The following is a 16389-nucleotide window of genomic DNA, read 5'->3' on the forward strand; positions in this document are numbered from 1 at the left end:
AATGAGAGAATGTGTTCAAAAGAATGTGTGACCCTAACATTTCTCGTTAAAAAATATAGTAGTTTACCTATATAATTGTCCTTTAGTTTATGTTAATCTAAATTAAGAGTGATTTTTTTGTTCAAATGAAAGGATACTAGATGCTAATATAGACCTTCTAATTTTTAAGTGGGTCTATGTTAACATTCACCATATATAGATAGATATATGAGGAATGTATCTTATATGAGGGTTAGAAGATTAAATTTGGACTGTCTAATCAAACATGAATGATCAAGATTTAATGTCATGTGACCAATTAACCACTTAAAAATTCATGTTATTTTTTTAATAAATCATGTGAATTTTTTAGATTAAACCTTAATACTCCACATATAAGATGTTTCCTCTCATTATATATATATATATATATATATATATATATATATATATATATATATATATATATATATATAGATATAAATATATTAAGAAGTGAGGATTCATAGAGAGTGACGACGGGAGAGTGGAAATCTTATTGGTATTGTTGTAAACTCAACGATGGTTTTTGATAAAACCGTTGTGCTTAGCTTTAAACCAAAGATTGTTTTGCAAAAACCGGTGTGTTAAGCTTCAAATCAAAGAAGATTCTATAAAAATCATATTGAGCACCTTCTTTTAAAGACGGTTTTTCAAATTAAAAAATATTAGTCAATTATTGTTTCATAAAATAAAATAGTAAACAAAATGAAAAATTATTTAAAATGAATTTTTGTAACCATTTTTCTGGCAATTTAATTTTTTTTAACCGACTTGACTTGTTCATCATCAATTTCTTTTTTTTTTCTTCTTGGGTTTTCTTGACCAATGACATGGACAATTCATGTGTTTTCCAAAAAATAAAATTATGGTTTTCATCAGTTTTCAATTGAATTGACTAATATTTTTTTATTTTTTCCTATATATTAATCAGAATATGCTAGACTCATAGAAAATTCATATTTTATAAGAAAGGTAACTTTTTAATTGTCAAAGTGCATTTGCTTTTATCATAGAAATATTGGAGTATTTGGTAATAATAATAATAATAATAATAATAATAATATAACTCTAATTATATATTAATTAAAATATCTAGGTATATTATTGGTGTATTTTAAGACAATATCTAGGTATAACTTGCTAACGTATTCATATTAAAAAAAACAAGTATATATACATTAGTAAACTGGTATATATTAAAAAAATTCAAATATGTTATTTTTTTGTCAAGAGTTAAGCTTGAATGCATTTGAACCTAAGTGACATCTTTTAGTTAAATTTTAAATGTAATTTTTTCAGATTGAGGGCCCAATTGGTGGCTAGAACCACGGTGTTGCTAGCAGAGTTCTATGTCATCAGTGACAACACCATCATCGTCACCCAACGCATCATCAAGAAGCTTCCAATAGAGGCCAACTTCAGGCTCACAAATTGCAAGTCCACCCTCGCAAAGCCTCCACCCTACACCCTCGCAAATCTGGTTGTCGATGTAGAGGCATCCATCGGAGGAAGAGACAGTGGTGCACAGTGTCAGGGTTGAGCCAACAGAGGAGGTGGAAGGACCGACTTGATGAGGAGGAAGTCATTGTTGGAGTCCTAGATTTGGAGGGAGAGAGAAAGAGGGGAAGGCGAACCACTTGTCATCGAGGTTGTCATGGAGGTGAGAGGAGGGGGCAAGGGCAAGAAGGGTTCGGAGTAGAAATAGAGACTGCGAAGGGTAGAGAAAGAGAAGGAAGAGAGGTTAGGATCATTGGATTAGAGAGAGAGAGAGAAAGGGAAAGAAAAAGTAGGATAGTGTCTGGTTTTTAGTGGACACACATCAGAAACTTAGGTTCGGATTCGTCCAAGCTTAGCTTCGAACCAAAAAAACAACACATTTCTATTTTGTGAGGATGAAAAACATACTGAAAATTTTGCAAGGATAAATTCTGAACATTTTGATATTTATAAGAACAAAAAATATATTTTAGCCTTGTTTTTATTGTTAAAAAAAAAAGAGAAATGCTACTAACATTTTCTTTAACACACTCCTTCATACACACTTTCTCTTATGTGTTAAAATGTATTTAGTTGAAGAACAAGTTCCACAAAATCTTGAACCTACCAAGTGTGATGGTTGGGATTGGTATGAGTGGGATCATTTGCCACACCCTTTGGTTGGGCCTCTTGAGAAAATGGTCAAAGGAGCTTTCGACCCATTTCCAATTTGATTCTGGTAATTGGTATGATTTTTTTTGTGAGGATTCTTGGATAATCGTACGTTTGGGTTAGGTTTAATATGTTTTTGTATGGAATTTTTGTTTAGTCTAACTTATTGTGATGAAAACAATTATGGTTTGAATCGGCATTCAGGATGCACATGAACTTGCAAAATGTCTAATTCGGAAGCAATATTGATATTGTTTGAATTACGTTCCATTTATTCAAACTTATTTATTAAAAATATTTTTTAAATAAAATAAATAGATTTTTTATATTTTGAGATGTTTTAAACTGCTTTTGGTTTAAAAAATAATAATTTTCTACTTATTTTTTAGAAGTTAACTTTATATGTTTCTTAAAAAAACACTTATTTCACATTTTTTTAAAGTTTAAACAAACTGATCCTTAGTTAAATAATAAAACAATCAATTATTTTGTTACAAATTAATGTAAAAATAAAAAATAATTAATAATTCAATTTTTTTAATATAAAAATTTAAATAACATTGAAGTCTAACTTTTGACAAAGAAAGAATATAATAAAAAAATTAAATTAAGAGGAGAAATTCATTTCATTATACATAACTATATTATTTGATGAATATTTTTTAATTTTTTATTATTGTAATTAAGTTGTTTTTATTATACATATAAACAACAAGATTTTGGTTTTATATATATATATATACATCAAGTGTTAGATCATAAATTTTACTCTCAAAAAGTTCCAACACTATATTCATGAACATCAAACATCCGTTATCTTCAAAATATCATGTGTCCAATCATTTCGTCTAAATGGATGGACAAAATCTAGTATTGTTTTCTTCTAAAGTCAATTCATTAGAAGACATTGTGGACATTTTTTTGGTACATTTAAGATCATGGTCATAGTTAAAAAAAACATGATTAAATCATTTTTTTCTACTGGCATTCCAATCTAGGAGCTTGTTTCGAATTTAAAATGGGAGAAAACCATGGCTTGAGACTTGGGAGCTTGAGGAACGAGAGTAAAATTGAAAGGAAATCTTAATATATATTTATACAAATCAAGTTAAGTCTTCAGCCAATGTTTCTCGCCCAAACATAAAAAAGGCTTTATGTATTTTTTTTTCCAATTTGTTAGTGGAATTTTGGCAAGAGTATTAAATCCCTGAGGTAACAATAGCGATAAGTAGAGTCGTCTCTACAAGAACTTGTGCAATAATTAGGTTATTTAATAATAAATTTAATAGACTATGAATTTCAATATGATTAAGTGATCAAAAGTAAAGTCTTAAAAAAAGTAACTATAAATAGAAATATCATAAGAAAATGGTTAAATTGTAATTTTAGAATTTTCTTAAGTCTTTTTTTTGAAAACTAAAGTAATCATTTGAAGTATAACTTGATTAAAAGAGATAAAAAATTTTCACAAAAACAAGTTTAAACGATGGAAACATATTTTAAAAAATAGAATATGTTTTTCAAACAAAATCAAATTCAAACACATCTTTTGATGTTGTTTGAAAACTTTTAGAACTTGCACTTCATTTATTAATCATAGGATTCGACAAATCCTAAAAGAATGTCTTGTGAGACAATTTCTGCGAAACGAATATCAGACACAAAGTACTAAATGAAATCTTACATGTCATCTTTAATGTTGTATCAGATCATGACTTACTTATACTTCCGTCTGAAATATCAAACAAAAGATCATGAAGCATAATCTGATATCACATAAGACAAAACTTTTAACCTTTGTATTTATTTGCATCTAATCAAAATAATTAAGGGTCTTGATTCGTCTTAAAATATATTTTGACTTAACAATAACAAAAAGTAAAGATAATTGCATAAGAGTAAAGAGTTAAAAAGGAAGAAAGTTAGGAATAGGAAAAATTGTCAAGGGTAAACCTTGCGTACCTTGAGTTCCTATGAAGATGGAACTTAGTAATGGAAAGGGCCCATCAAGGGTGAATCTTGGGTTTGTCGAGCCTTGGACCAAGGACGTGTTTGCCCTGGGTTTTGTACTTCCATGGAGTTGTGTCGAGGCTTACCAAGGACGGGCCTTGGATTTTGTAAACCCTTATGGATCAGCAAGCGCGAAGGTTGGGTTTGATGAGTCTTGCGTGCAGTGCAAGTATTGTGCTCTTACATACACGCCTCTTACAAAGTGGCAGGTACTGGAGACACGGTGGTGTCTATCAGTGGGACTCACCAAAGGAGGACCTTGGGTTTCGCGAGCCCTTTGGAGGATTGACCAGGGAATTTTCCGACTTGGGTTTTGAGCACCGTACTCTTGCATACATTGCATACATATCACTCGCCATGGGTGGTATGCACTGAAGACGTAGTGATATGTTTCTGCAATATGTCACTTGCCATGAGTGGCACACACTGGAGTCTTGGTAGGGTGCTTGTGGGCATATGTCACTCACCGTGGGTGACATGTACTGGAGTCATAGTGATGCGCTCTTACATGTATGTCACTCGCTGTGGGTGGCACATACTAGAGTCGCGATGAAAATATGTTCTTGCATGTATGCCACTCATCATGGGTGACACACACTGGATACTTAGTAGTATGCTCTTGCATATATGCCTCTTACGAAGTGGCGCGTACTGGAGACTTAATAACATGTTGTTACGTGCATGTCACTCGTCGTAGGAGGCATGCACTAGAGGCTTAGTAGAATGCTCGTGCGCACATGTCGTGGGTGGAACATACTAGAGGCTTAACTAAATTCTCGTGCATATATGTCACTCGTCGTGAGTGACATATACTGGAGTCGTGATGCTTAGAAGGAGGGCTTCCCAAGGACGGACCTTGGGTTTTAAGAGCCTTGTAGGTACGACTATGGATGTTCTTGTCTTGATAAGAGACATGTCAAAAGGAAGTGATGCAAAATTTTATTCAATGTATTTAATTAAGTACAAATCCCCTTCATTACCCCAGATGTGCCACGTTAAAAACCCTTCAAACCAAAACCCTTGATTTTTCTACTTTTGGGACATAAGACTTGATTAGGGAAAAGACTACAACATTAGGTTTAAAGTGAAGGTCAGCTAAAGTAGAACTTCAGGTGGGTGGCATTCAACGTTCGTGGAATTACTTTGCCATCCAGCTCTTATAGGCAGTACGCTCCATTGTCATGGTTGGTTGTGACCCTAAAGGGACCTTCTCAGTTGGGGCTAAGCTTTCCCGCTCTAGGATCTTTTTTGGCTTCCTCTCGGACTCGCCATACGAGGTCGCCAGGTTGAAAGGCTCATGATTGAACCTTTATATTGTATCTTTTGGTTGGCAACTTCTTCTCTAATCCTTGTCATTTCTTGGACTTTATCAATGATTTCAAGTTCCACCCTCATATTTTCTTCATTTTGTTGTTGCTGAAATAATAGTCTCCTTGTTGATGATTCCCCACCTTTTATGGGGATCATGGTGTCTGTGCCATATGTAAGTTGGTAATGAGTTTCGTTGGTGGTTGTTTAGGGTGTACAATGGTACGCCTAGAGTATGTTGTAGAGTTCTTCTTTCCATAGGCCTTTAGACTTGTCAAGTCTAGTACGCAGGGCCCTGAGAATGACTCGATTAGTTGCCTCTGCATGTCCATTAGTCTAAGGATGTTCAACAGAGGTGACTAGGTGCTTGATCCCTATCCTTGTCAAGAAGTCTTCGTAAGTCTGAGCTTTGAATTGAGTGTCGTTGTCGGTGATGATAGCATATGGGAGGTCGTACTTGGAGATAAGGTATTTCTAGGTGAACTTTTCCACCTCGCTGGCCATAATTTCTTGAAGTGGTCTTGCTTCTATCCACTTGGTGAAGTAGTTAATAATGACAAGTAAGTATTTCACAGCTCCTAGGGCCTTTGGTAGCAGTCCCAGTATGTCCATTCCCACATGGCGAAAGGGCAAGCGCCACATGGCGAAGGACCAAGGGGAGCTTAGACTGTGAAGGTTGTTAGGAGAAATGCATGGAACGTCTGCAAACTCTTGACATCTTCGGCATCTCTTGGTAAAGTTGAGGGTGTCTATCCTAAGTGTTGGCTAGTAGTAGCCTGCTCGCACCGCTTTAGTGGCCAAGGAGCGTCCTCTGGTATGGAGACCGCAAATCCATTCGTGAAGTGCTCTCATGATGTAGTCTGTCTGTTGACTATTTAGGCACTTGAGTAAGAATGTTGTCAACCCTCTTTTGAATAGCTTGTCATCAAGGATGGCATAGTAGTTGGCCTTACATTTGAGGTGTTGGGCTTCGTCCTCATTTGGCGATAGGACCCCCCAAATTAGGAAGTTCTTGTAGGAGATCATCTAGTTTGGTTACTTCTCTTCTCCTACCATAATTTCCTCAGCATCTATGGTTGGAGTTTAAAGTGTCTCCTAGATGATTGTCTTGAGGTGCCAACACCTTCTTAATGCTAGCTAGCTTAGAGAGTAGGTCCACTCAAATGTTGCTTTCCCTGGGGATGTAATACATTTAGAAACACCCAAAATTGTTGATGAGAGACTTCGCTATGTGATAGTACTTGAGTAGTACTGTTTCCTTGGTCCGGTATATGTTGGCAACCTGTCCTTGGACAAGTTATGAGTCTATGTAGCTTCGTAGCCACTTGGCTTCAACTTTTCTTGCTAACTTTAGACCTGCAATGAGTGCTTCGTGGTTTGCCTGGTTGTTTGAGGCTCTGAAGTTGAGCTTGAGGGCTTGCTCTAGAGTGATATTGTCAAGGCCTTCGAGGATAGTCCCTACCCCGCTTCCTTTTACGTTGGACACACCGTCAACGAAAAGGATCCACCAGTCTAGGGTGGTTTGTCGTTTCCGACGAATTCTACCAAAAATTCAGTCATGAATTGCGTCTTCATGGGGTCGCATGGTTCGTACTGGATGTCAAACTCTGAAAGTTCGATGGAGCAGGCCACCATCTTTCTTACGAGTTCAGGATTTCTCAAAAACCTGCTTGATGGGGTAGTTCGTCTTGACTAGCACTTGATGACTCGGGAAGTAAGGCTTGAGTCGTTGGGCCAAGGGAATGAGTTTTAGCGCAACCTTTTCAATCATTTTGCAGCGTTTCTCGGTGTCATGGAGCATATGACTGGAGAAGTAGATAGGGAGTTAGTTCTTCCCTTCCTCTTGTATAGGGGCTGAGCTGACAACTTCGTCAATTACTGAGAGATACAAGAGCAAGGGTGCTCTTGGCCTTGATCGACTCAAAGATGGTAGTGTGGTTATGGTCTTCTTGAAAGCTAGAAAGGCTTGTTCACAAGTCTCGTTCCATTAAAAAGGCTTAATTTTCTTGAGCAGTTTGTAAAATGGTTTCGCCTTTTCGGTGAGCTTTGGGAAGAACCTAGACAGGGATGCTAGCCTACCGTTGAGCTTCTGAACTTCTTGTATGTTGGTTGGGCTATGCATCTCCAGTATGACAGTGCATTTGTCGGGGTTAGCTTCAATCCCCTGGTGGGTGATCATAAAACCAAGGAACTTGTCGCCGCCTACTCCGAAAGTACATATTTTAGGGTTAAGGCGCATTCGTATTTTTGTAGTTCCCCGAAGACTTCTTCCTTGTCCGCCACATGTTGGGGTATGCTTTGAAACTTGAAAACTATGTCGTCCACATATACCTCGACATTTCATATGATTTTTTATTTGAAGACTCAGTCCATCAGTCGTTGGTATGTCGCGCCTATGTTTTTTAGGCCGAAAGGCATGACCCTTTAGTAAAATTTGGCATCTTCAATGATGAATATTGTTTTCTCCTCGCCTGGAAGATGCATTCTAATCTAGTTGTATCAGGAATAGGCTTCTAGAAAGCTTAGCACCTATAACCCGAATGATCTACCGACTAGCCTGTCGATGCTGGATATAGGGTATGCATCTTTGGGGCATGCCCTGTTCAGTTCAATGTAGTCGATGCACATGCGCCATTTGCCGTTGGCCTTTTTTATCATGACGACATTGGCGAGCTAGGTACATAACCTAACCTCTCTGATGAAGTTTGCGTGGAGTAGCTTGTCAACTTTTTCTTTGACAGCTTTATGCCACTTTTCTCTTGTCTTCCTTTTCTTCTATGATACTTGTTTGGCCTGGGGCCAGATAGCAAGTTGGTGGAAGATTATGTCAAGGTGGATTCTTGACATTTCAGATGGTTGCGAGGCAAAGAGATCAATGTTTTTGCGTAGCATGTCAGCAAGGCACATGTATTCATGAGCGGAGAGGTCTCTATTAAGCCATGTGCACTACCCCAATTTAGGTCTAAGTTGCAACTGCGCAAGATCTTCAATGGGTTTCAAGCCTCTGTTGAAGGTGTCATATCGCGGATCTATGTCAAATTCACCACCCAAGCTAGCTTGGTAGACAGTTAAGGCTCGAACATGAGACCCTTCATCCACTGTCATGACTTGTGTGCATTCAGCCACTATAGGGTGAGGCATGGCAGGCTCCTGAATGGGAGGATATGGTGCTACCTTCAGGCTCTCTGCATAGCACTGGCGTGCTTACTTTTGGTCAGCCTTAACTATTACAATCTCCCATGTCAGTGTAGGGAATTTCGTTGTCAAATGGGGCATGGAGGATATGGCTCCCAACTCCTTGAGTGTCTTTCTTCCTATTAAGGCAAAGTATGATGTGGTCGCGTCAACCAGTAGATATCTGATGGTGAAGCTCCTAGAGAGCTTGCCCTGACCGAAGGTGGTCATTAAGTCCACATAGCCTCGGGTTTCGACTCTCTCGCCTATAAAACAGAGGAGTGGACTTGCGTAAGGGTGGACAATGTCGAGTGAAACCTCGAGTCTCTGGAATGTTTTTCAATACAGGATGTTAGGGAAATTGTCCTGGTCGATGAGGACCCTAGACACCATGAAATTCACTATGATGATGGAGACAACCACCGGGATTGTCTTGGTTGATGAGATTGATGCCCCTGAAGTCCTTGTGCCGTAAAGGTGATAGGAGGGACACTTCGCTATAGGAGGTGTCGACAAAATTAATGTTGATGTCCCAGATAGTGTGTAGGTGCTGCTTTCGGGACTGGTTGGACTGTCCTTCATAGGAAAAGCCTCTAGCGATGGTGTTGATTACACCTCTGATGTGCTGGCGGATTCCTATTCTGGTGAAGGTGGTCGCTCGTGCCGCTGTGGTTGTTGTCTCTGTCTACCTCGGTCTTCCACTCTTCTCCTGTCTACTTCTTGGTTCTTGTGTTGCTCCTCTTGATGTCCTTTAGGCCTTGCTCCTGCCTGGTAGTGGTCTGGTCTCTTAACAAACTGGGCTAAGTATCCAGCCTGTATAAGTTCTTCGATCTTGCCGTTCAAGGCCCAACAATCTTTGGTGTTGTGTTCAATACTGCGGTGAAACTTGCAGTACTTGGTTGCGTCTGACCCTGGCCTCAGAGATTTCATTTGGGGTAGCCGGACAGGTACCTCCAGGTCGAAGGCTTCCTCAAGAATCGTGGTACGATTGGCCGTCAAGGGTATGTAACGCTCATACCGGGCCTTTTGGAGAGAGGTTGGCACTTGTCTAGCTTGTGCCTCTTGTCCGACTTGTGCAAGTAGGTCATGGTGTTTGCTTTGCACCTTTCACACTTTTGTTTGACTTGGTAGACTTCATTCCAGAATTTGGACATTTCTTCTATCTGGATGTAACCCTTGGCTCGTTCGTGCGGCTCATCCATGCTACCAGGTAGTTTTTTGCACAAACTATCTACGAACTTGCTAGGGTGTAGTGTGAGAAGCATGGAATGCAACTTTATCTCAGGGTTGAGATTTCGGATCTGGACGACTGTGCGCCCAAATTTGCCAATGAACTTTCTGAGGGATTCATCGTCTGCTTGTCGTAGACTGGCCAAGGCAGCCAAGGTCATGCAATGAGACCTACTGGTGGCGTACTGCACACTGAATCGTTCGATGAGGGTGTCGAAGCTATCTATGGATCTTGGTGGGAGTCCACCATACCATGTCAATGTTGCTCCCTCGAGGGATATAGGGAAGACACGACATAGAATTGTGTCGTCATTGGTGTAAAGGTTTGTCTATGTTAGGAAGGCATCCAAATGCTCGTCTGGATCTGTTGTCTCATCATACCGCTCGAGGTTAAGTGATTTCCACCCCAAGGGTTTGTCTACCTCCATAACGCGGTCGATAAAAGGATGTCAATGGACAGTCTGTGTTGTTGGACGATGCATGAGAGAGACTCGGATCGTCTGCAGTGTTGCTTGAGCGTCGGGGGTGTGATTCCCCTATAAGACTTTTTATGTTATGTTCACTTAACCAAGTCGTGTGTGCCTCGTTTAAACGAGTTTATTAGAAATTCCTAATGCTATGAGCCCACTTGTAGTATAAAAAGGTGGCCTAAAACACAAAGCAACGGTTCCAAAGTTTATGAATTCCAAGGCACAAAGGTAAGAGAGAGTTGTGTGCTGGTTTCCATGCTTAGAGATTCATCCCTAATTGTCTGTTTATCAATTTTTCTTTTCCCATGGTTATGAGTAGCTAAATCCTTTGTTTGTTGGGATTTAATGTAATTGGATACTGCTCACATGTAATTATTGTATTTTCCTTATTCAATAAAGTACTATTATTGTTTCTCTTCTATATTTATTATTTTTTCTTGGTCTGATCATCTTATTGCATGATTCTCTCTATTCAATTGCTTTGCAAAATTAAATTGGATTGAGAACAAAAGAGATCAACCAATGAACTTTATGCCTAGGGATAGGGTAACGATTATTGGTTATCATTTAAAACCCTAGTTCATATTGTTGGTCAATTGATTATATTACTCAAGGGATTGATAGTGCAATCAAGACACTTTGGTTTTCTCACTTAAAAGATTAAGGTTAGCAAAAATTGCAGGTTAATGATAATATATGCTTAATTGAATAGGAATAATTTGTAATGCATGTTACGTTAACCCAATGAAGTTAATCTCCAATGATTTCATCCATTGATACAAACCAAGTTTTCTGGGCACACCAAGTGTTTGAAAAAAATCAACAATCAACTTTATTCCTTTTTAACTCTTTACTCTTATGCAATTGTCTTTACTTTTTGTTATTGTTAAGTCAAAAGATATTTTAAGATGAATCAAGACCCTTAATTATTTTTATTAGATACAAATAAATACAACGGTTAAAAGTTTTGTCTTATGTGATATCAGATTATGCTTCATGATCTTCTGTTTGATATTTCAGACAGAAGTATGAATAAGTCATGATCTGATACAATATTAAAGATGACATTTAAGACTTCATTTAGTACTTTGTGTCTGAGGTTCATTTCGCAGAAATTGTCTCACAAGACATTCTTTCAGGATTTGTCGAATCCTATGAAGAATAAATGAAGTTTAAGTTCTAAAAGTTTCCAAACAACATCAAAAGATGTGTTTTACTGTGATAGATCTACTTTGACTAAAAGGAACTGATTTTTTGTTATAGTGATCAACACGAAAGCCAGTCATAGTGGTTTTCCTACATGAAGCAGGATATGCGTTTAATGCAAGCATTAAATGATCTAATAACCACAAGCTTCAGATGCAAGCTCAAAGGAAAATTATAATCGTTTAGAAACAACAAACACTTGAAAATGAAAACCTATAAATACTAGATGCTTTGAAGAAATGAGTAACGAACCTACACGCTATCATTCAAATTCTTTATGTAGAAAACTCTTTGTATATTCTTATAAAGTTTGAAAAGCTCTCAAAACATCTTGAATACTCTAAGACAAAAAACTAAATGCTTAGATTTCACATTTGTTTGTAAGATGATTAAGATTTAATCAGTTAGCAAATCAAACAACATATCTTTTGATTTGTATAGAACCAACAGTGGTTTGGTAGGACAAAGAATATTCGGTTGTTAAAGCTTGGCGATAAACTTTGTTGTGAGAGCTAAAAGTAACAGTGACAAATACTTGTAACTTTTGTGAAATTAGTGAAACTTGATTGCTAACCAAAAACTGAACTTAGTCTGAATGGTAGAGACAAACCAATATAAATATGAGTCTTACTTCTTAAACTGACATAGTGTTTGAATTTGATCTTGTTTGAAAAACATATTCTATTTTTTAAAATATGTTTCCATCGTTTAAACTTGTTTTTGCGCAAATTTGTTATCTCTTTTTATTAAGTTATACTTCAAATGATAACTTTAGTTTTCACGAAAAAAGACTTAAGAAAATTCTAAAATTACAATTTAACCCCTTATGATATTTCTATTTGTAGTTACTTTTTTTAAGACTTTACTTTTGATCACTTAATCACATTGAAATTCATAGTCTATTAAATTTATTATTAAATAACCTAATTATTGCACAAGTTTTTGTGGAGACGACTCTATTTATCGCTATTGCTACCTGAGGGATTTAATACTCTTGCCAAAATTCCAATAACAAATTGGAAAAAAAATACATAAAGCCTTCGTTAAGTTTGGGCGAGAAACATTGGCTGAAGACTCAACTTGATTTGTATAAATATATATTAAGATTTCCTTTCAATTTTACTCTCATTCCTCAAGCTCTCAAGCCATGGTTCCCTCCCATTTTAAATTCGAAACAAGCTCCTAGATTGGAATGCCAGCAGAAAAAAATGATTTAATCATGCTTTTTTTAACTATGACCATGATCTCAAATGTACCAAACAAATGTCCACAATGTCTTCTAATGAATTGACTTTAGAAGAAAACAATACTAGATTTTGTCCATCCATTTAGACGAAATGATTAGACACATGATATTTTGAAGATAAAGGATTTGGTGTTCATGATATTTTGAAGACAAATGTTCATGAATATTTTTTAATAAATAGGTTTGAATAAATGGACCCTAATTCAAACACTATCAATGTTGCTTCTGAATTAGAAGTTTTACAAATTTACGTGCATCCTGAATGCCATTCAAACCATAATTGTTTTCATCACAATATGTTAAACTAAACAAAAAATTTCCAAGAATCCAAGAATCCTCACAAAACAAAATCATACCAATTACCAGAATCAAATTGGAAATGGGTCGAAAGCTCCTTTGACCATTTTCTCAAGAGGCCCAAACAGAGGGTGTGACAAATGATCCCACTCGTACCAATCCCAACCATCACACTTGGTAGGTTCAAGATTTTGTGGAACTTGTTCTTTAACTACATCCACGTCCACCATTACCCTCATGAAAATGGTCACATAGTGACACTTTTTTGGCTGCTCTAACATAGTTTGTTACGGTCAAAATCTGAGTTTCCTATGTCCAACTATGTTTCCTCTTTCACTTCTCTTGCAGCGCATTCCTCAAAACTCTCCTGAAAAATTAAAATGCCCCCAAATTAGTTAGATAAAATAAATTTAATTAACAATTTGTTATATTTATACTATCATTTAAGAGTTTAATATCTATGTAATAATAGAATAAATCAAACTTACCATACCTGATGAATTGTGATTAGATGATTCTATAAAATATATTACACTATCTATGCATAATTCTTCTCATCATTTAATTATTAAACAAAGTACTATATTTTTTTAGTTATCTACAATAACAGTAATGGAGTTTAAACATAAAACATCATACAAACTTAATAACTTTCCTTTCACCCAGCTAACCTTGGTGGGTTTTAATTATAAATGATAATTTTTAATTTTATTTTATAAAAATTACTTTAAAAATAATGCTTAGAGTAACTTTAATTAAAAAGTATTAGGAACATAATCATCTAATTCTAACACATTTTTTATTTAAAATTTATTAAAAATTTAAAAAGTAAAACTCTTTTAAAAAAATAGTTCATAATAAAGATTATGTTTAAAAGAATATTTAAAAAAATATATTACTAACATGTTTTATTTAATTAATAATACAATTTTGTTTTACTAATAATAAAGCATCAAAATTAAACTAAACACAAATAAAATTTGCACTTAAAAAAAATAAGCTGCACTAACTAAGGTCAGTTTAATAATAATAAAAATTCATAATTTATATAAAATTCTAAGTTATTTTTACGCCCATATTAAGTTCAAATAATAATAATAATAATAATATAAAAACAAAACTAAGCATTACTCGATTATTTCGTTTTCAAAATGTTTGACGAAAAAAAAACATAATATGAGAGAGAGTAAGGGAGTGACCGAATTCGAGGTGGCCGCCTAGAAAGGTGAAGGTGGCGTTGCCGACAGCGGAGCGGCAACGACCGAGGAGGATCAATCTGCCCTTCAAGAGGAAGACGACAACCACCACCCGCAGCTCCGACTCGCCACTTTGTTTTTGTTCTCTATTTCTTTTAGGCTCTTGTTTCACCTCATTGTTACTATGTTGCTAGTCAACACTCAACTTCTGCAGTGTTGAATTATCCAATATGTGAATGACATGTGGTCTAGTGGTTGTTTTTCTACGAACATGTGTAAACAAATTAATTGTTAGATCAAAATTAATTGTTACAAAATTTATTATCTAAATTTTCATGCGCATTAAATATTAAAAATTTTAGTATTACATATAGTGACATTAATTATTTTATAATATAATTGATTTATTAGTTTAGTTGGTTAGAGTGTTGTGCTAATAACACAAAACTCGAAGGTTTGATTCTTGTTTGGGTCATTAATTTTAAATTAATTTGTAAAACATTTTTGAAAAAAAAATAAAAAAAAAATTATTTGAACCACTTATGGATTGGACAATCCTTAAGCTTCAACACTCGTTTGATGGGTGCACCATCTCTTATGCTGGGTGCGTGTAACAAAGCCCCATTATGGAATGGACATCCATCAACTACCATAGAATGGACTTAATTTAGTTTATTGGGACCGATAATAATAGTCGTTTACAACACTTGTCATAAACTTGTAAAAATAAATGTAATAAATTTTGTAGGGAGATAATTACATTATTTTAAAAATTAATATATAAGTATATTTTCCTTCAATTATACATTGTCGTATATGATAAAATTGTTGATTTTAATAATAATTATTTTAAAATCATATTGATAATATTTTTTATTAATCAATAATGTTAATAAAAATATATATTTACTTAACTTACATTTAAAAGATTTTTTAAATGACCTATAGTTTTACCCTTTAACCAAATAAGTTTTTTTTATAAAATTTTATGCATAAGGTTAACTTTTTTTATATAAAAAAAAAAAGTTTGGCTTAACCTAGGCTCTATATAGGATAGGCCATAGGCTTGTATGGAGCAGTTTGATGTATTCTTTTTGCTACAAACTAGATCTTGATAAAAAAAAATGTATATATTTAAAATTCAATAGTACCATCCATAAAAAAATTCAGTAGTACCTTAAACAATATTATTTTCTATAAAAGAATTGTCGTTCTTGTGAAACCAGAAACAAAACACTCAGAATTCTTGTGAAACCAAAAAACAAAAAACTTAGATGAGTAGATACCCTTTTTTTAGTCTTGATGGAACTGGATATAATAATTGATTTGAAGGACTTCATTTAACCCCATTTTAAATAATATAAGAAAAAATAAAAAATCTTAGTCAATTCAATTGAAAAATCTGCACCAGTCCTCGATTTGGCCGATTGCACCAAATTGACTCTTAGCAAAGTTAATTCTGAGACCAGATACCATTTTAAATCTTTTGAGAATAGCCTTAATAACTGTGACATTATCCATAGATTGTTCCCCAAAGAAGATAGTATCATCAGCAAATTGTAGTATGTTGACTGGGATCTTTTTCTTTCCCACCATAAAACTGTGGTAGCAGTTTTTGGAAACAGCTGCCCTCATCATGCCTGTCAAGCCTTCAGCAACTAGGTCAAACAAAAAGGGAGCCAATGAATCCCCTTGTCTCAAGCCTCTTTGAGGTTTAAATTCAGAAGTAGGACTTCCATTCACTAGTATAGATATTGATGTTGATGAAAGACACCCCTTAATCCAGCCAATCCACTTTTCATGAAACCCCATTCTTCTCATCATGTAAAAGAGGAAATGCCAAGACACAGAGTCATATGCTTTTTCAAAATCAACTTTGAACACCAAACAAGGTCTTTTAGATCTCCAAACCTCCTCAACAATCTCATTAGCAATTAAAACTCCATGAAGCAACTGTCTGCCTTTAACAAAAACTGATTGCCTTTCATCTATGAGATGATTCATAACCTTGCTAAGCCTATTTGATAGTACTTTGGCAATAATTTTGTAGACACAACCTATTAGAGATATTGGTCTGAAATCA

The sequence above is a fragment of the Glycine max genome, chromosome 2, assembly GCF_000004515.6.
Source record: "Glycine max cultivar Williams 82 chromosome 2, Glycine_max_v4.0, whole genome shotgun sequence".
Taxonomy (NCBI): domain Eukaryota; kingdom Viridiplantae; phylum Streptophyta; class Magnoliopsida; order Fabales; family Fabaceae; genus Glycine; species Glycine max.